This window comes from Onychomys torridus, chromosome 7, assembly GCF_903995425.1.
Source record: "Onychomys torridus chromosome 7, mOncTor1.1, whole genome shotgun sequence".
In the NCBI taxonomy this organism is placed as follows: Eukaryota; Metazoa; Chordata; class Mammalia; order Rodentia; family Cricetidae; genus Onychomys; species Onychomys torridus.
The window spans coordinates 96,345,712-96,367,988 of record NC_050449.1 but is presented as its reverse complement, the minus strand read 5'-3'; the positions used below and the strand labels follow the sequence as shown (position 1 = coordinate 96,367,988).

The 22,277-nt window shown below is 45.1% G+C and overlaps 1 protein-coding gene and 1 non-coding gene across 7 annotated transcripts in view; both read left to right on the top strand.

The window, feature by feature from the left end:
* Tmem108 (transmembrane protein 108) overlaps nucleotides 1-22,277 on the top strand; it is a 269,467-nt gene that overhangs the window by 225,005 nt on the left and 22,185 nt on the right. The gene's annotated exons all lie outside the window — the stretch shown is intronic.
* On the top strand, nucleotides 4,286-4,388 carry LOC118588115. Its single transcript, XR_004945517.1, has one exon. It is a non-coding gene; the product is annotated as a U6 spliceosomal RNA (small nuclear RNA).

The window sequence follows — 22,277 nt, the reverse complement described above, 5'->3', positions numbered from 1 at the left end:
GGCATTGATAATTAGAGAAGCATAATTATAATGGGACAATAACAGCACATATAATTAAAAAAAATAAAACAAGAGGGATAAATAGCTGGGCACAATGGCTCATACCTGTAATACCAGCACCTGGGAGGCTGAGGTGGGAGATGGCTCCAGGTTCAAGCCAGCCTGGGCTAAGTAGTTCCAGGACAGCCTGTACGACATAACAAGACCCTATCTCAGGGAGCGGGGGGAGCATGAATAAATCAAAGAATACAAAAGTAAAGTAATATGAAATGGTTAACAGCCAACAGCATTTATGTCAGTAAATGGAAGTCTTTATCATCCAACCCAGGACTTTATTTCCATCTAAAATACTTTAATCAAAAAAGCAAATTTTAGAAGTTTCAATATTAATATGATTACTAGAATAAAACTTGAGAAGAAAAGTGTTGATTATTTTATGAATGGTGCGGTCCATAATGAATGAATGTTGTACTGTAGAACAATGCAGGAAGCAGAGTGTGTGAAAACTGTTACAAATTAAGGGAAAGATAAACATGTAACTCTAAAAATAGTATATCATGGTCATCAATAGCTCAGGGAGTCCAAAGCAAGTCAAATTTAAATATGCTTAATGAGGTTAACTTTTTGCAAATTTAACATTTTATTGATTCTTTGTGGATTTTATATCATGCATCTCCATCCCTCTTATTTCCCCATCCCTTCGCATCTCCCCTCTGCCCTTCCTTGCAACCTACCTCCAAGATAGAACGAAATAAAATTTCAAAGAAAAGAAAGAAGAATCTCATCATGGAAGCTGTGTGTGACACAGTGAGTCATACAGTTTACCCTTTAGTCCATATATCTTTACTAGCAAGTGTTCAGTGCAAAGAGTCTGGTTTCGGGCCTCTGGTTTCTGCTATACTATTGATACTGGGCTCTCACTAGGACTCCTTTTGGATATCCTGTGGTTGCCTTTTGTCTTAGGGATCCTGCAGCTTTGGGTCTGTGGCACTGGCCCCTTCATGTGTTCTAGCAGATCATAGATGGGGTAGCTATTGGGAAGGGCCAACTCATAGCTCTAGTCTGAGTCTAGGTGATTGCTGAGTTGGTCAGCCCCCCAGCTCTCTCTGATCCTCAGAACCAAGGTGAGCTCTCCAGCACTGCCCCAGCCAGCTCACCCTGTGCAGTAAGCAGCAAGGGACAGGGCCAGTTTACCTGTTCTCTCACCTACACCTCCAGGGCTAGCTCTACTGTGCTGCCCTGGTGAGGTGCAGGGCCTGCTGTCCCGAGTGCTACAGCTGATGAGGTGCCAGGCCAGCTCTCCCACCTGCCACAGGTAGTAAGGGGTGGGGAATGGACATCTCTCCCTCCCTCACACCACCCTATGGCTGATTAGGGGCAGGACCAGATCTACCTTTCACCCTTATGTTTTTGGGAGCATCTCACCCATTTCCCTATTAACAGGGTCAGCTCTGTCCTGCTGCCCAGGCAAGGTACAGGACCTGCTTTCCCTAGTGCTACAGCCTATGAGGGGCAGGGGCAGTTCTCCCTAGTGTGGCCCTCAATGAGGGGCAGGACCAACTCTGTACAGCCCTATCCTCACAGCCATTAGTAGTAACAGGAGCTACCAACAGACCGAGGCTGCAGCAGGGCCACAGGCCCAGACATGGCCCTTGGCAGCAACCCAGGCCTGGACATCACCATGGCCCCAGGTGACAAGCAGGCCACCCACCTCAGCCCACTCTTCACTTGCCTTCACCTCCTCAGATCTGCTCTTCTCTATAGGACATAAGCCATTCTCTCTCTCTCTCTTCCATACCCCACCATATATTTGCTCACCATAATAGTATCCAACTTCCTGGCACCACAAGACACCAGGCAGACCCTTGTTTTCTCCTCCCTACCCAGGGCAGAAAGCCCTGGGCAGGCCATGTGGGTCTTTTCCCGCTCAGTCTTAATTGATAAGGTTAATTTTATAACTATAAACTAACCTTTCTACCCAAGAGGTGACATAATCTTTTCAAATATTGAGAGATTATTTATAAGACGCATTCTATATTGAACCAGAAAAGAAAACCTTCAAAAATTCAAGAGAACTTGTCCTTCATAACCATAAGATCTGGGGGTATAAATGAACAAGTTAAGCCAAAGTTTCACTTACTCTCAGAGTATTGAAACAAAGGTAAAGAGATGGGGTGTGGCTGAGTCGAGCACTGCCTAGCATGCACCAGACCCCGGGTTTAGTCCCAGCACCAAAAGGAAACAGTACACAAACAATTTCATGTCTGAAACAAAGTTACCTTCAAGAAAGAATAGCGTGAAAAGTTCAAATATGGATTTCATAGGAAGTAACAGCACAGTTCAAACCTACACAGCAAAATGAACGGCTCAAGACGATTATAATATATAGTACAGAAATAATCAGGTTCAGGTAAAGGTTGGAGGAAGGCAGAGGGTTGCTAATAAATTCTAAATGCAGAAAAATAAAAGATCCCTTAGGTTGAGCTCATTTGATCATTTAACAAGAAAGAATGAACATAAATGCAGCCCCTAAATCAAATTAATTTCAAGAAGGCCTAAGACAGGACATAAAGTCAGCAAACAGAAATGGGCTTTTCTATATATGGGGGGTAAGGAAAATATGCCATTCTTTATACCTTTTTAAAAGATGCCTGGGAATAAACTTAACCAAGAAGGTGAAAGACCCCCAAAGATGAAAACATTAAGACAGTGAAGAAAGAAATTGAAGAAAACACTCACTAGACAATGGAAAATCCTCCCATGCTCATAGATTGGCATAATTAGTATTTTGAAAATGCCCATGGGACCACAAGTAGTCAACAGATTCTATATAAATTTCCATCAGATTCCAATGACTGGAACACAAGCATTCAAGTGTTGGGCTCAATGTGGGTTCGGTATAATATAGAATGACACAGATCTAATCAAAATCCCTTTTGGTGGATAGAAAAGGATTTGGTCTGGTTTTTGAGGCAGGCTCTCACTGACTAAGCTGGTCTCTAACACACTGTAGAGCCCAGGCTAGCATTGAACTTCTGTTCCTCCTGCCCTGCCTCCTCCATGCTGGGATTTATAGGTGTACAGCACCATATCCAGGAGTAAAGGATATTTTGAACCAAAAAATCCATACAACCAAAGAGAACCAGAGAGTAACCACAGCAACCTAATTCAAGAGGCTAGAAAACAAACTGATAGGGGCTAGCTAGCTTCCATGCCAACCTGGTAACTTCAAATCTTGATCTGGGTCTTGGGGCTAGAAGCAATCCCAGCTGGCAATGCAGAATTCTCCAGGGCTCAGGAATTTGCTGTGACTCCAGGAACCTCTGGAAATGGGCACTGAGGCCAGAGGATTGGCTGAAAGGCAGTTAAAAAAACCTGGCCTTCAGAGCTTTCCTATTACAGGGGAGGTAATGTGGTATCCAAGGTCTTTGTGGCTCAACAAACTGAACAAGACACAGAAAAGCAGTAGTAGACGTGTAGATGTATTAAAGATGAAAGTGAATGCAAAATGGGACACTCTATAGAGCAGGAGCAGCTGGTGCAGGCCCTGGCCCGAGAGCCCCCACCGCCACCCAGTGTGTCCAGGGTATATTAATTACAGAGGACAGGAGAAGGGTTCCCTGAAGGGACAGATCTTTCTTTGACTGACATGACTGGCTTCTCTAGGTCATATGACATTATGTTTACTGTGCATGGACCATTCCATGGTCCTCTGTTATAATCATATGTGTGAGAGATAATCCATATGCATTAGTCCTTTAATAGAGGGGGTTATATAGTTGAAGGAAGGTCCATTTTGATTGCTAGGTTCTGAAGATAACTTTCCTATGACTAACAATTTGACCCTACCTTTGGGCTTCCTTCCCACATTCCATACAGCAGGGAGTCTTCACTCTTACTTATAGAGTGGATTTCTAGTCCTTTCTATGGGTGATTAAGTGCAGGGCAGGTGGGAGACCAGCAGGCACCCTATGCAGGAGTCAGGTCATGAAGAGTTCACACATTGATTGCTAATACCTGATCTCTTCCTCAATGTCCATAGCCACCACCCCAACTCCCCTGCAGAGGTAGAGGGTTAGGTGCTGAAAAATCCCAGCTCTAGAATCACTTGGCCATTTCCCCTGGCAACCAACCTCACTGAGACCATCCATGAAAGAGGCAGAGACCAGATATATACCTCTTACATCATAGATGCTTACTCACCTATGTGTGATCTTGACCATGAGATTTCTCCAGAAGCTGAAGGAAGCCAGTGAAAACTTGAGCGCTGAAATGGCAGGCTGTGGTGTTCACCTGAGCAGTACATACCCTGAAAGGGGAACAATACAGAGACCAGCATGGGCCTGTGAAAGGATGACACACCGATCAATGAAGCTGTCCAGAGTTTTAGACAAGAGGACCAAGGTTCAAGATCAGCCTTGGTTATATAGCAGGTTCAAGGCCAGGGGTGGACAGGGATCAGGCACTGATTTATCTTGAGCCTGTTTGTAGTAAGCATCTCTTCCTTCACTGAAATGTAAGTATTGTTTTTCAATATGAAGATGTAGGATCAGAACCTACAAGAGTGGTGATGTAGCCCGAATCCAGTGTGAGTTTGGCTGTTATGAAGGCCCAACCTTTTAGAAAGAGCTGGATGACCCCATCTCTCACCCAACAAATTAGGGCCTTGGATGATTTACTTTTCTCCCCGCTACAACAAAATACCTAGCAGAGCAACTTAAGGAAGGGAGGGAGGACTGACTCTGGGTGCTGTCCATCATGATGGACGGTTGTGGCAGCGGTAGCACGAGGCAGCTGGTGACCATAGACCCACAGTCAGGAAACAGAGAAAGGTGGATGCTGATATCCAACCCCCTTTCTCCTTTCCATTCAGTCTCCAACCCTAGCCCAGGGATGGTGCTGCCTGCCCCACAGTTAGAGTGTGTCTCTACACTTCAGTTAACCCAGTCTAGAAACTCACGCACGTGCTGAGGTTTGTCTCCTAGATGAGTCTAGATCTTGTCATGTTGACAACATGACCAGCACAGACTTTGACCAAACATGGAGTGGGTGCGCCATCTGACCTAGCCCTGTCACCCCTGTACTTTCTGGACTGACGGAAGAAGATCGAGGTTCAAGATCTGAATTGGGGAAAAAAGTGAAGAGAGTGTGGAGTCATTCTTTAAACTTGAACATGGAGCCAGACAAGAGCCTCCCTGCCTCCCTCAGGCTCTTCTTTGTTCAGGTTTGCTTCCTCTCCATTGTAATCATGGAGCCCGCTGGCCCAAACTTCCCTTGATAAAGAGGCACTGGCTCTCTCCTGCACTTTGCCCCCTGACATTCTGGAAGCATCAGTGTGCTCTGTCCTTCAGTAAGGTTGCCTAACAGTGACATCAGTTGGCCTCCTCCATCACATTTGCTCTTTCTCTGCTCTCTTCCCTCTGGGAAATCTCATGCTCTATGGTTGTGTCGCAAGACTTACTATTGGTGCTTATTTCGACATAAACCATCCCTCAGCCTTTTAGAAAGCATGGCAAAGCCATATATCACAAAGAGTGTCATGGCTGGCCTCCATATCTGCAGTAAAAACATGGTAGCCATGGCTGGAGAGATGGCTCAGTGGTTAAGAGCACTGAATGTTCTTCCAGAGGACCTGGGTTTAATTCCCAGCACCCACATGGCAGCTCACAACTGTAACTCCAGTTCTGTGACAAAACACCAGTGCACATAAAAAACATGATAGCCAGCACATGGGCCATGTGCCAGTGAAACTCAGCAGCAAGATGCCCAGATGTGCACAACTAGGAACTCACACTGATATGAAGCTCCATTAAAAATGGCCGTGTATCTGAAAAACTTCAGCCATGTTTCAAGGGCACAGTAGAGTGAGCCAGTGCCCAGAGAGTCATACAGCTCGTCTCTACCTCTAGGGAAGCTTTATCTGGAACCTCATCTAGTACCATAAGCTATATGGAGCAGAAACATTAGGATTTGTATATGGATTCTAGCCACACTTCTGTGAGCCAGTATGAAGTAGAATGAACAGAGGTTGGGCCCAGAAGGACTTCGGACTGAACATTAGCCTCTGAGCATTAGCCTCTGACCAGGAGATGACCTTCTGAAACACCTGACTTCGGGATGAAGCTCTCATGAAGAGCATTGTGCCTCCCCTCCACACCACCCTCCTAGACCCCTCACCCACACCCTGGCAAGCAAACCCTGGCACGCTCAGTTCAGAGAGTGGTTTTAGGAGCCAGCCAGCCTCCCTGGCTGGTAGCAGGAGCCTGTCAGATTTTGCTTTACATGTCATAGAATCTTTTTTTTTTTTTGTACAGAGATATAAATTTCTAATTTGGCTTTTTCCTTTACACATTCATTTGGCATACGTGCTAAGCACATGCTTTTTAAAAACTAGTTATAGTTCAATTTTGAATTTCTTACTTTCAAAATGATCAGCACCTCACATGCTGATGTATAATTCATTATGCAAACCAAGATCTTGTTTCAGCTTATAAAAAGGAGGGAGGCTGGGCAGGCCTGTGTCTTGTGTGTTAGCACCTGCAAGAAGCCTGCAGTTAGACCTGCTTACTTCCAGGCCCACAGCCAAAAGGGTCTAAATGTCACACCAGAGTATTGGGTTATGCGGAAGTGCTGATACTGTTTACTCAAAAGCATTGGTTTATTGAGCTCCAAACACCCGAAAGTTCAAAATTAGGACCTTGTTAATTAAGGACATACGCTCATCTGGGTTTATAGTGCTAGAAAAACAAGTTCATTTTAATGTCTGTGAAACCAGGATGCATGTTATGGTCCCTCTGGGCCAGGCCACACTTGTGAGGGTGAGGGTGAATGCTCGTGGTAACTATTCCCCCCTTCATTGCTCCATTTGAGGCACTATCTGTGTTTAATGGTATGTGTGTGTGTGTGTGTGTGTGTGTGTGTGTGTGTGTGTGTGTGTGTAGGCATGCGTGGAGATCTTCATATCTCCATCTTCGTAGCATTGGGATTACAGCATGCTCCAACACACTAGGATTTTGTGTGGATGATGGGGATCCAGACTCAGGTCCTCAGACTACACAGAAGGCATTTGACAGCCAGAACCATCCATCTCCCCCGCTCCTGTGTCTAAATTCTTCACAAAGACCTGTGACTCAGCATAAAGTGTCTGCTGAGGGGCTGCAAGCTGAGCTGAGTGGCGGGACAGGAGTGTGGGGTTTGGGGAACAAATGTTCAAAGAAAGAATGGTCTCCACTCCACATTTCCAAGGAACTGCCAAGTTCCATGTGGCAGCAGAGGAAAGACGAAGCTGTCAGAACAGCTGAGCAGGGCTGTGTTTTGTTCCGAGATGCTGCAGAGAGGCTCAGCAGTTACAGCCATGTGCTACAAAGGGAGGGGAGGTGACAGAGCTGTCTAGACACGCCAAAAGGAGCTCTTTCATAAATGGAGAATAATCATTGTAAGTGTGAGAAAGAAGTGTGTCATATTTAATCAGCAGGGGGTTCTTCCTTCTCTTGCTGTTACATAAAACAATAGTGCATACATCTGATGGAATACAGTTGCTTAAAACAGAGAACTAGAATATTCCTTTAAAAAAAAAAACTATTCCACCTACCAGCTGACTGTGAAATGAGGGAACGTAAATTCACTGACAGAATTGTTCAGAGGAAGCGCGCGTTCAGATTGATCAGCCACGACTCTACTCACCCTCAGATAGTCTGACTGGCACAGCCAACGTGTCCTTGAGCCCTAGAGAATGCTGGGAAGTATCCAGTCTCACAGGTGGGCCCAGGACCCAAATCTCCACAATCATGGGACATTTATTTAATACAGATAAGAAGCACAGTGCCCTTCTTCAGCTTCAGGTGGACAATTTGGGCCTCAGGGAAGGAGAAAAGGGGTGAATGGGGGAGAGGGTGAGGAGGGGTAAGTGGTGGAGAGGGTGAGGAGGGGTAAGTGGTGGAGAGGGTGAGGAGGGGTAAGTGGGGAGGCAGAGAGAAGGGGTTTCTGATGGAGCATTTTTCATTGAGTTCTTGTCACGTTTACTGCCCTTGACCCCTGTTCTTAAGATCCTACCCTTACCTCTGTTCCCTCCATTCCCACCCCAGCCTCCCTTGCTTTTATCCACTGCTCTCCTCCCTTCCCATCCTTCTTCGGAACCCTGCAGTGGCAGATGTACTGAGGTGGAAGGGAATGGAGGCATCTATGGGGAAAACATACACCACAAGTGTAGGGCCTTTGAAAACCACTCTAGAAGTTAACTAGAACATTCCACTTCTCAAATCCGCTCTGCTATCCACAGCAGCTGAAGCTCCTTTTGTAAATACAGCTTTACTGAAACACAGCCGGTCCCCTTTGTTCACATCACATGGTTATCTTTGCACAGCAGCAGAACTGAGTGACTGCCGCAGAGCCCAGGTGATGTTTAGTGCCTGGTCCTCCACAAAGGTCTATTGCCTCCTCTCAATCCCAGTACTTGCCAGAATCTTCCATTAGTTCAGTGCTCTGAGAGGTAGCCACAGTGGGTCACTTTATCCCTAGTTGACTTAAAAACTGTTTTCCAGTGGAGCAACTGAGGGGGAACATCTGAGCATTCCTAAGAGTAGACAGACTTTGGGAACTGGCTCCTTCACAGTATCTGGGATACATTGTCATTTGAAAAGTGAGGTCATCCATAACATGCTCATCCAGGCAGATCAGAAAGGGCATATGAGTTCCTGTGGATGTAAGGCCTGTGAGGAACTTGGATGCTGCATGAGGAAAACTCAGAGGGACTCATTTTCTTAATGTCAACTTAGAGACCATGCTCATAAATCTTATTGTCCAATCAATCAACCTGTCAATCAACAATTAAATTTTAAAACAGAAATACAAAATGCTAAAATACTCTGGAAATCAAATAAACACCTTTCATATGTCCCAGCGATTCTACCTCTGGGTGTTTACTTAAGATAAATGAAAGCATATGTCCACACAGACTTGTAACCAAATGCTCATAGCAACCTTCTGCATCCCAGTCCCAACCTGTCCATAGCAATCTCACTGGAAGCTGGAAATATCTCAGATGTGTTTACCATCAGGTGAGTGTTAGACATATGCCCCATGCCATAGAATACTGCTCCACGGTAACAAAGGAACAAGCCACTGATGCACACAGCAAACAGATAAAGTTCACAGGTACAATAGTGAATAAAAGCCAACCACAGAAGACCAGAACTCCACTTACATGGAAAAATCTGTCACAGGTCAGTCTATAGTGAAGTCAGTCAGATGGGCTTGGGTTCTGTCAAGAAGGACAGTTCATGCTTGCTGTACTGAAGTCACCTGAAGGTTTTCACTCTTGAACATCTGGCAGTTGCTTCTGGGAAAGTGCACACTGAGCTCTCCTGCCACTTCTGTGCGATCTCTCCTCCCAGACTCAGAACGTCTTTGTTCATGACCTTGGAACTCGGACTCACTCCTGCCTGCCATTGTTACAGACGCAAGGGGAAAGAAGAACATTGTAAGAAGAATCTGGGGGGTGAGATGAGTCAGGCATGTTTGGGAAATGTGACCTAATATAAAATTAAGGCACTGAACACGCAGTACCTGGGACAGAGTAGAACCAAATCAGAGACCCTCCCTGACCATCTCTCCCACCAGCATAGTTCATGCCATCACTTCTACAGTGTTCTCCCTATTGCCAGTAAATTGGACACAGCTGATGCCACTTTTGTCCAAATGCTTTTGCATGGGCGGCAGCCTTAGCTACCTTCAGAAAACAGTGTAATGGAAACCTTGCTGGCCAAAGAGTTCTTTAGCGTAATACACAATTGTGTAACTTTACCGGGGAGGCATCAAGAACCAGAGAGGACACTAGATCAAACAACTGAATCCAAATAGAAGCTGGTAAAATGATGAGTTTACTGGGATTACCTAAAGGACAGGCAGCTCAGAAAGATGTGCCATCAAAGGTTCTCAACCTCTAGTCAGCCTTCCATCTCCTGTATACTTGAACATCCCTTAAGACCTCATGCAGCTGGGGCATGAGAAGAGTAATGACTGAAATCTCAGGTGAGCATCCCATGGCCCTCATTCCACAAGAGAACATTAACAGTGCCAGTGCCGTTACCATAGATTAGTTATCAGCTTTATCCTTCTGCTGGCTTCATTACTACAAATATGAGCTAAAGCCCTTTATAAGACCAATTTTATTACGGCTGGTAATCATGCCATGCTCCTTTCTCCAACTTCCATTCTTTCCTTTCTTCTATTTCATTTCTTGTGTATGGCATGTGTGGTGAATGTGCATGTGTGTGTGCAAGCACCCATGTGTGTAAGTGAAAAGCCCAGAGGAGGACATTGGGTGTCCTTCTCTGTAGCTCTTTGCTTCATTCCTTTGAGACATATCTCTTCACCGAACCTGGAACTCATCTCTATTCACCTAGGCTGGCTAGCCAGAAGCCCAGTGGTCTTCCCATTTCTATTGATAGTGCTGGAGTTATAAGTGCTTATGGCCAGGCTGGGCCTTCTCGTGGGAGCTGGAGCTAAAATGTGGGGCCTCATTCTTGCATTTCACATGTTCTGCCCCACTAAGCCATACCCCCAGCCCTCCTATGTTCTTCCTCATCTTTTCCATAGTGTTCCCTGAATCCTGAAGAGGATGAATTGATATGTGTGTTTTCCTGAGCATTTGACTGATTTGCCTCAGTAACAGCTGACATTTAATCTCAGTAGTTTGAATAATTATGAGACTCACAGCTGTTGTCCACTATAAAAGGGAGTTTTCTTTGACTATGGCCTATAGCAGCACTACGTTCCATGTATAAACACAAAATGTTTAGAAGGCAATTTGACAACTATGTTACAACCACTTAACCAAAAAGGGAAAAGTCATTATTTTCTCCACTAAGACCAGTGATTTTTCACACACAGAAGTTTTTTCGTGGCTGGAGAGATGGCTCAGCGGTTAAGAGCACTGACTGCTCTTCCAGAGGTCCCGAGTTCAATTCCCAGCAAGCACGTCGTGGCTCACAACCACCTGTAATGAGATCTAATGCCCTCTTCTGGCCTGCTGGGACACATGTAGACAGAATACTATATACATAATAAATAAATCAATCTTTCTTAAAAAGGAAGTTGTTTTTTTTTTTCCTGGATTAAAGTAGCAAATGTGGGTTCCTTCCAGTGGAGTACACTTTAAAGCCAAGCAGAATGTAGTTGGTTGTACCCTTAATCACCATGCCATTATTGTAACAGTTATGTCACTCTTATACCAGCAAGCACTTATTACTGGCATGTTGATAGTATACCATCCATAGCTGAGCACGGCCACTCTCCCCCAGAAAACTGCCTGGTGCCTTCCAGCACTATGAACATCATCCAGTAGGGAAAGTGCCTCCAACTCAGTCCAAACCTGCTTTCTCTATGCCCTGCATCCAGAAAATGAAGTATCTTCACCAACAGGAATTCACTGTCCAGTTCTGGTGTGCACATAACAGTAATGGCTCAGCTGGACCTTCAAGTGCCCCTGTATCTCGCAATTCCTTGTGACACATCCCACCCCAGGGACTGAGATTTTTATTCAATAACAATGACTCTGTATGCGTACCTTTTTTCAACGAGGGTGCCTACTGCATTTAAATTCTCCACTTCTGTTTTTATTGTTCTCTCAGATAATCTTCTGAATCTGTCTATTCAGAGGTTCACAGTGAAACCTCTTTCCAGGATATGAGCAGGATCGCTGAGGGTCCACCACCACCTGCTACAAGTAAATGTGGATTGGTCTTGGGCAGATAAAGAGTTAAAGGAAAAAGTTAACAGTGCCCAGCACAGCACAACAGCGTCTCATCACTTGTCTCCTTGCTTTTCTGCCAGAAGAGCAGTGCGGAGTGCTGCGGCACGGATGGGCACTGCTTTATTTAGCTCTCTAATCCCGTCATTTCCCATATGCAGTCTGGCTTCATTACTGACCACACCGGCTTGTTGAAAGGGCTTTGGACTGAGCAAACAACCTCATTTTCACAGGCTGCCGTTTTGTTTGGATTCAGGACTGCCTTTAAAGTTTGCACCCTCAAGCAAAACTCTCTACTTGAGATAAGTGGGGTACATTCCAGCGGCACATCCACCCTCATTACGTTTCCTTTCGGCCGAGAAATGTGCACAATACACTGGGGAAGAGTAATTTTCCACACCCAGGACAGGCCCAGTCTCTTTCACATGCCTGCTCTGTTTCCATATCGACACACTGTTGTCTCTTACCCTGCTGCCTTTAGGGGTTTCCATAAGTTAAGATATACTTAGCTCCAACATCCACCAAAGCCCAAACGTTCTGTGCATTAATTGAGGATGAGTAAATCCATAATTCAGCGTTGGGCCTCTGCACTCTGCATGGCCCTCTCCCTCAGGCGCCTTGGGCCATCTCACTTGAACAAATGGAATTATTCCCACCCCTTGGGATTACTGCCCTCCCTAGCAAGGGGTGCAACAGAGATTCACTCCTTTGGTGGACTGTTGATTGGGCTTCAGAGCCCTCTAGAGGTTCATGAACACAACATTTAGCCTTTTGTCTTTTCTTTTCCCCTGGGCACTCTGGCTCAACACAAATCCTGTTGTGTTTGCTTTTGTGTGACCCACATGGGCCCCTCCATCTGTCTACTTTTCCATCTCTTCATTCCCTTTAGATTGTTACAGGACTTTTCAAACCCACTTTACATGCCTAAGTTGGAAGCCCCTCCTACCTCATGAAGATCATATCCCATCACCAAGGCCACCAAGGCTCCATACCAGTTCCAAGGCTCCTACTTCTTTAGCTCTCCAGTGAGCACAGCCCTGCCTGGCCTGGTGAAGTAAGTGTTAAAGCCACTTCTCACATGCCCAGTTCCCTCGCTGTCATTTTAATCTCTTTCTGTTCCTCCTTACTACTCGATTCTTCTCAGGGGTTCCAAGTTTCTGGATCCCAGAAGGGGCTAGTTAGCACAGACCTCTTTTGTTTCCTTTATGCCCCCTGTACCCTAAAAAAATAGCCAACATCTTCATCCAGTCCTCCTCCTTGCCTACTTCCCCTCCTGCCAAACCAGAAACTAGCTTGGATCTGATACCCACATATCCTTTGTGGGACATTTCTACTTTATATGGGCAGTTCCTTCTGTATAGACACTTCAGTCTTGTCTCCCATAGCTGGGACCACACATCCACCATTACAGCAAGGAGGCTTGTCTCCCCTGGCCACATGGGGAAAGATGGACACCCTGATATTTCTACCCTCATTCATCTTTGATTCTGTCAGTCCCTGTTCAGCCTCCAAATGTCATGTGACTTTTCCAGTAGATACACAAGAAATGTCTACTCATCCCACATAGGCACCAAAGACCAAAGAATGCCATTGAAGCCCAACCTGGTAAACTAATGGGTTTATTGAGGTTCCTGCAGAAGAATAAGCAACTCACCAAAAGCTACACTACTGAAGAATCCTAACCTCTTGTCTACCTTTGGTCTACTGTATACCCTCGCACCCCACTTGTAGCCCCCTTTCTACTCATAAGAAGAAAGTGTGGCCTGAGGCCTAAGCTCAGTAAATCTTGTTTTGTTCTATTATTTTTCATTACCCACTCCCACCTTGTCCTTTCTTGTTCCTCTTCTTTTTCTTTTTTTTTTTTATTCCCCCTCTTTTCTCCCCTTTGGTTTTTTGAAACACAGTTTCTCTGTGAAACAGTTCTGGCTGTCCTCGAACTCACAGAGACCCGCCTGCCTCCGCCTCCTCAGTGCCAGGACTAAAGGTGTGCGCCACCACGGCCCAGCTGTTCTTCATCTCTCTACTACTACCTTTCCTCTTCCCAGGTAGCCCTCCTTCTACTTGATGTCCTTGTTCAATCTAGATTCCACGATAAAAGAAACGCTATAGCTTGCCTTTGGGAGTCGCTCGGCTTACATAATATGATCATTCTTTGACTTTCTTGGAAATGACATGACTTCCTCTGTGAGGCTAAGCATCACTCCATTGCACGTGTGTGCACATTTTGTTTACCCCTTCATCTGTTTGTGACCACCTGGCCTCACTCCATACCTCATCTATAGCCAATGGTGCTGTGATAAACATGGCTTTATCTGCAAGTGTATCTCCTCTAAGCTGGCTTTGATGCCTTGGGGATAAACCTGGAAGGGGTGTAGACGGGTCATACAGTGTTGGGTGGAGCAAATACCACTGCAGTACAGTAGTCCTACTTTTCATGTTTTGAGAAACATCCTTGCTGATGTCTGTAGTGATGAGATGAATTCATATTCCTATCAACAGTGTATAAATGTTCCTGTATCTGTCCTCCACCCCCAACACCGCCAGAATGTTGTGTTTTCTTGATGATGACCATTCTCACTAGGGTGAGATGAAATCTAAATGTAGTATGCTTCCTTTTTATTAGCATAATATTAATTACACCTTCACATAGGTTTGATTTACACTTTCCCAGTGGCTAAAAATGTTGGATTTTTTTTTTCATGTACTTGTCATTTTTAATTAAGTGGGCAGCTGTCTCTTCATTTCCTGTTTATTGGATTATTTGTTCTTCTGGTGTTTTGGGGTTTTTTGTTTTTGTTTTTGTTTTGTTTTGTTTTGTTTTTTGAGTTCTTTATATATTCTTCTCTTCTCAAGGTGCTTTTGTCACGTATGTTGTCAGTTCATGGAAAAGGTAATAGGATTCTTTTGCATGTGACAGTATCACATTTGTCTGTCCTTGGTATTATTTCCTAAGCTACACTGGAATCCTGTTGGAAAATTCTTTGCCTATGCCCTATCTCAATGTATTTCTTCTCTGTTTTTCTTGAGCAGTTTCAATATTTCAGGTCTTATAGTTAGGTCTTTGGTCTGCTTTGAATTGTTTTTTGTGTAGGGTGAAAGAAGGTTTCAGTCTTCCCCATCCAGCACCATGAGGAGGCCACTGTAGCAGGAATTTTAACAAGTCTTATTAGTAAGAACAAACCTGAGGCCAGTTATTGGGGTGAATGCTGGAAGATCAGAGAAGCATAACAAGCCAGTTTCCTCACCTTGCCAGTTCCTCAGCTGGTCTGTTTCCTCAGACTGCAAGCTTCTGAATCCTCATCCCAATGGCTCTCAGCTGAACTGTGCTGCTCCAAAGCCTGAATGCTAAACCAGCCAAAATACTTAACTAAATGCCTAACTCACTATGGTGCCTGGTTTTCACGTCTTATATATCTTTCTACTTTCTGCATTACTCCCTGGGATTAAAGGCTGGGTTTCTGGGATTAAAGGCGTGGGTCACCATGCCTACCTGTTTCTAAAGTGGCCTTGAACTCACAGATCCAGCTGGCTCTGCCTCCCAAGTGCTGGGATTAAAGGCATGCACCACCACCGCCCAACTTCTGCTATGGCTTACTCTTCCCATTTTCTAGCTGCCATTTGTGGCTCTGTATCTAGTGGCTGCCTGTTCTCTGACCAGATAAGTTTATTTCGGGGAACACACAATACCACAGGCCACCTTTTCTTCAGCCTCAAGTTTTGGCCTCTTGCCAAATATCAGGTTGATCAAGTCCGTTACTTCACAATGGTCATATCCACCCCTCAGTGCACACTCTTCTCTGGACTCATGTCCCTCTTTGTGATCTCACTGAAGACCAAAGGCAGAAATGGGGCTTCACCAATTAAAATAGATCCATTTGGTAGGAGCCCAAAGGAAAACAAGACCATAAATCCACAGTAGAAAACAGCTATGTGAATGTCAACTCTTTCCACAAAGTCTCCCCTGGAGTGCAGTGTCCTCAGGAAGCAGATTCACCAGGAACCTGCCCTCTTGTCGGGGCCTGCCTGCTGCTCCTGCAGCTTTCCCTCAGTTTCTTGACCTCAGCTGCCTGGCTGTCCCACGTTCAGTCGGAGCTGAACACAGGACCAACCAGGAATCACAAGCATGTCTTTGGAGGTCATGCTTTCCAAATGCAAATTCATCTTCCCAAGGGCAGATGGTTCCCCATTCATTTGTTCTTGGCTTGCTTTAGATTCAAAGGGTGCAGAGAGCAGGGGAGCCAGCCAGCCAGAGGGCATGATACCCAGAAAAAGCCACATCCAGGGAGCCAAGCAAGATGGGACAGGAATTGGCTACAGGGCACTTGTTCGTTTCTGTCAGATTTTTCTGAGTGCCATTCTGTGTGGCTCCCCACTCTGCCCCATCCTGGCCACAGGTGTGGAGTACAAAGTTATCTTTTCTACAAGAACCAGAAACTAGTTCTGAACTCCTGAGGGCAGAGCCACCTAGAGTTTGCTGGTCCCCTAACTCAATCCATTCAAATCTGAGACATTTGTTACAATAGGTCTCCAGGCACCATTGATGCTGTTGGTGAGCATGCTCAGAACATTCCCATGACAGAACATCAAGCTCGGGTATGGTGCTTATAACACTCTACCTTGTTGTTTAGAGTCAACACTTAGACCAGCGCTGACCAGAAGAAACACAATACAAACCCCAAATACTATTTTAAATTATACATGATAAGGAAGATTACTTTTAGTGATATATTTTAATTAGTTTGTACCAGTATGCCCAACATGTTGATATCTCAGTGTGTAATGAATGCAAAATGTGAGGGAATAGTCTACTTTTATTTTCATACTTTAATTCTTCAAAATTGAAGAGGAATTTATAACTCATAGCATATAATGACATTATGAATGTTAGTCCCATGTTGCTGGTGGCTCTCATATGAACAGTGTGGACTCTAATATCACTCTGTGCCAAGCAGTGTTATAAATATGGTATATGTTAACTTCAGATCCTTGCAGTAAGCCTCCAGTGAGGACACTGTTATCATCACTTTATGGTGAGGAAGCTAAACCAAACAGAGCTCAAGTAACTTGGAAGCAGAAGAGAAATCTAATCACTGCAGTCAGGGTCAGCCATGTTCCTGTAGCTCAACCGCTATTCCCCTGGAAGACAGAGAAGGATCATCATTCCTTTGTGCCACTCCACACCAGGCAATGCCAGCAATTGCCAACTGATGAATGATGAGAGAGGGTGATAGGACAATGATGATTTTTCCAAACTTGTTCAACCAATGGGATATGACTGAGTGAGAGGACATATTTGGGGGGAGTAGGAAAGAATCAGTGAAGGACATCTCAGAGGCAAGAAACCAGCTCTCCACCCCACAACTAGAAGGGGGGAGCAGCCACCTTCCAACACTAAAGAGAATGTCTTCAAGAGAGGACAAGGGCCCATCTCCTAGGTCTCAGCCTTAGCATAGGGCCTAGAGCCTTTCAAGAGATGTGTTTCAACTTGGGTCACAGTCTTGCTCTCTTGGATTCTACTCCAACAGAACTTTTAAATTTGTGCCTAGAATGCAATCCAGACAACAGGTCAGCCTCAGAGAGCCTGACCCTGCAAGATCCAAGGCCATCCTCTTGTCACCCGAAGGCCTGCTGATCTGACTCCTTTGATCAGGTGAGGAGCTCACTGTGAGCAGTGATCAAGCTTACACTATACAGGTTTACACCTGTCAGCATCCATAGCTAGAAGACAGGGAAGGAGAGTAGAAAGGTAAACACGTTCACCTTTGTGTGAAGGTGTACACACCATGGCTCAGACTGAGTTTGTAACCCTGAACAAATCCTTAACTTCCCTGAACCTGAGTTTTAAGAGAAGAAGCACCCACCTCACAAAATTTTGTGAATACTAAATGAATTTTCAAGAGCAAAATACTTGGGGCCATTGTGGGTACATGTTCCTGTTCTGCACCCAGCATACCATAAACGACTTCCCACACATGTATTGACATACGTTTCTCAGCAAATGATATAAATTCTCCTGCCAGATTGCATTTTATTGCCCATGGCAGGGGATGAGGTGATGGGCATCATCCATGACTGACATCAGAATAGGTTTATCTGGGAAACACAAAGCACATCCCCTCAGCTTAATGCTCCATTTGTTGACTACGTGAATGAAGAGACCGGCAGGTGTGGAGGGGGAGGGGTAATAAGAGGACTCAGGTGTCTCTGCTCCCAGGAAGCCTTCTTGGGTTCCCTCTAACTTTTATGGGTTCCACTCAAGAGTCGCCCTGAATTATGATCAGACTTTCTGAATTATCCTAATACCATCTCTCATTGTGCTCTCCTCACTGTGTGTGGTGGTCTTGTTTCTTCAATTCAGCATAGGGACAGTGATTTATTACTACTGCCACCAGAAAGTGACCTCCGAGTCCACCTTGAATCTTTCGGGTACCCAAATCCACAGACTTACAGTCCATACAGAGACGTGAAAGATGGAAGATTGGAACTTCGATGATCGTGTGGGAGATGGTTAAGATTTTCATCTTACAATTTTGAGAGGATTGAAAGGAATAATGAAAATGTTTAACACAATGCCAGGCACACTATATCTTCATAAATGGAAATGTAGCTTTACTGATGGCATCCATGTTGGTCATCATAAGGGTTTGGGAAGGGAGAGTAAAAACTGGAGAAAATGAGTGCACAGCAAGGAAGACAGAGTTTCCGAATTCAGTTGTGGAATCCAGCTCATGCCCCAAAGAGAAATTAGACCTTGGGGTGTGGGTGTCCTGCCTGGAAGTGGGAAGTGGCATGAGGTGACCCAGAAACACAGCTGTGTTGACAGAGCAGCTTTGTTCCAGACAAACTGTAGCAGGCGGTGAACCTTCAGCAAGTATGACAGGCGGGGCCAGACAGCCTTGCAGCCAGCCTGATCTATGTGAGAATGCAAGCAACACTCAGGAGAAGCCTGGGAGGCTCAGGACCTGGCAAATACCAGAGGAAGCAGCCCCTCTACCCTTCCGCCAACTTCCCTCCACCTGCTCCCTTCTCCAAGACTTTGCCACCAACCTGCCAGCTGCCAGCCAATTCATGAGGCTATTACAGCAAATGTTGTTCCCATGTTCGCCTTAGGAAAGGGATTCTGGGTATGAACAAGCCAGGGCTTTGAGTCTTTTCCCACTCCTGTGTTTGGAGAATTGAAGCTGAGGGTAGCCAGGTGTTATCCTAGGACTTCATGAAGTCCTTGGGAATCATGGAGGAGCCTCCTGGATCACATCCCAAGATGTGATTGTAGTCTCTGAAGGAACTGATATATTGGCCTGTTAAGCCAGATGCTTATGTCAGCAGTAGCATGGAGATATTGCCCAGCACTGCCGCCAATAGCCTGCAGACCTTCTATCCAGCTGTAGAGACCTTCACTTAAGTAAAATGAGAACTCTGTGCTACAGAAAAGAATTTCAGGAGGAGGCAATGGGAAGCAAAGTTAATGGGTTTGTTAACAGGATAGTTCATACTATAGAACTGATCACTGGGACACAAAGTTAGAGATACATAGATAAACACACACACATGGATGTGGGCTTCTCAAGAGAGTCATACTTCAAATGCCTTTTCAATTACTATATATGTGATTTTGTGGTCTTTTACATTTATTGTGTGTGAACACATATGGATATGAATACGTCATGGAGCATGTGTGGAGGCCAGAGGAGAGCTTATGGGAATTTGCTCCCTCCTTCCACCATATGGGTCTCAGGGATCAAATTCAGGTCATCAGGCTTGGTGGCAAGCACCTGCTGTGGATATTGCTCTGTATAAATAAAATGTTGATTGTCCAGTAGCCAGGCAGGAAGTATAGGTGGGACAAGGAGAAAAGAGAATTCTGGGAACAGGAAGGCTGAGTCAGAGAGACTCTGCTAGCCGCCACCATAACAAGTGGGATGTAAGGAACTGGTAAGCCATGAGCCATGTGGCAACTTATACTAGAAATGGGTTAATTTAAGATATAAGAACAGTTAGCAAGCAGCCTGGCACGGCCATACAGTTTATAAGTAATATAAGTCTCTATGTGTTTACTTGGTTGGGTCTGAGTGGCTGTGGGACTATCGAGTGAGAGAGATTTGTTCCAACTATGGGCTAGGCAGGACCAGGAAAACTCCAGCTACAAGCACCTTTACCAACTGAACCATCATCACCCAGGCTGTTCTGTGACTTCTAAGTTACATTATTCAAAGGATGTAGTGCACAATGAGATTTAATAGTAGTCTATTATTAGGCTAAGCAAAGTTTTAATAGTAAGTAGAGTTTAAAATTAAAGGAGAAAATGGGACTAGGGAGATGGCTCAGTAAACAAGCATGTAGATCTGAGTTCAAACTCCCAGAACCCACATAAAAGCCACGCACACAGTATAAGCATCTGTAATCCGAGAGTTCTTGCCAGGAGATGACAGTAGAGCCAGGAGAATCCCCAAAAGTTCACAGGCCAATGAACCTGGCATGCACAGGAGCAGGGGGTAGGGAAGCCAACAAGGTAGAGGGCAAAGACCCACATCCAGGGTTGCCCTCTGACCGCCACATGCACACTGTGACATTTATTCATATGCACATATGCACACAAATAAAAAATAGTAAGCATGAAATATATGAGCTAGTTTACTGGTTTGTCTTATTGTAAATGATATTACTATAAGACAGTTTTATAAGGTGTGTTATCTAGATTTGTAGATGAGAAAGGAGTGCTAATCTAGTTCAACTCAAAGCCATGAAACTGGTGGCCCTAAGTAAGCATGTTACTGTTTTTAATATCCTTGTTGGAGGTGTCTTTAGAATGGTATCCTAGCTGGGGTTTCTATTGCTGTGATAAAACACTATGACCAAGAGCATCTTGAGGAGGAAGGCTATGGTTCCACATCACAGTCCATCATCTCCATCCTCAGTTTGATTATACCACCTAACCTTATCTTACCTCACCATTGGCCAAACAGCTTTATTATCAACCAGTGAGAGCAACACATATTCACAGCGTACAGAAGGACATCCCACAGCACTGTAAAACACAGAACATTTTCTCTAAAGTCTTGCTTTGGGTGGGGCGGGGCTTGAGACAGGATTTCTCTGTGTAGCCCTGGTTGTTCTGGAACTGACTCTGTAGATCAGGCTAGCCCTGAACCAGAAATCCACCTGCCTTTGCCTCATAAGTGCTGGGATTAAAGGTGTGCACCACCTTGCTTGGATGTCTTACTTCATTTTTGACTGACTTGGAAATGTATATTTTATATATGTATATAGGTACACACACACACACACACACACACACACACACACACACAATTTCCTTTTGGTGAAAAACTTTTTTAATTCTATTTTTGAGATAGTTTCCCTATGTAGCATGGACTGGCCTCAACCTTACAACCTGCCTTTGTCTCCCAAGTGCTGGGATTAAAGGTGTGCACCAGCACACTAGGGATTTGAACCCTTTCTTTTAGTTACTTTGAAATGTGCAGCACATATCATTCACTATAGTTACATGTTTCACAGTAGGTCCCCAGGAATTTTCGTGTCTCACTAGAACTCTGACAGCTCCCCACTGACTCCACCCTGGCCCCTCCGGCATTCTCAGGACCCCCCTCCTGTTAACTGGGCAGAGCCACAGGCTCTCAGGACTTGTTTTCTCTCTTCTGATGTCAAGGAGATGTCTCCTGAATATTGATGATCCTGTCATCTTATTAAAGGCTGCCTTGACCTTTTCTTCCATCTCATTCCAACTCTCCCTTGGTCTGGGGGGTCTTTGAGGGACCCCTCTGCTTGCTGGTACATGCTCCTCAGCTGATTTTATTCCCTTCTAGAACTGCCTTGCAGGAGGCCACACCTTCGGTCTGCAGGGACCAGTTTCTCCTAGCTTTATTCTGTCCTGTATGATAGGAGCTTGTGACACTCCTGTGTTTCCCTCTTCTTTGGGGGTGGGAGGGTGGGGAACCTGTACCTGTCACAGAAATCACAGAGCTATAGAAAGAGGAAGGCAGAACCCCTGTGTTGAAACCCAGGATGATCACTTAGTACCACATGGGGTGGTATTTCATTCATTATTGTTCCTAGCAAACCACTCAAACTTAGGATGGGAAACTGTAATTATCTCTCATTCCATTCATAAAACTGGAGTTTGAAAAGAGGGTCATTTGTCTCTGCCAAAGATTTAGCTAGGTGGTTTGGCTAAGGCCATGGTGTCCACTTCCCCATTGACCAGCATATGGTGCTGGCTGGTAGCTAGAAGTTCACCAGCACTGAAAGCAGGGTTCTGCCTCAGTTCCCTTTCACATGATCCCTTCTGGGCTGCTCAGGTTCCCAGACAGCATGCTCACTGGCTTCTAAGTGCCCCTAAGAACACAGGAAAAGGACCACACCCTTCACGTCTAGCCTCACAAGTCACTCAGCCATAGTCACTGGTCCCACCACACTGAGGGGAGGGAACAAAGCCACCTCTCGATGGGCATGTCAAAGTCACTTGGAAGAAGAATGAGAGGTTTAGATGTGCCATTGTGTCACATTGTGT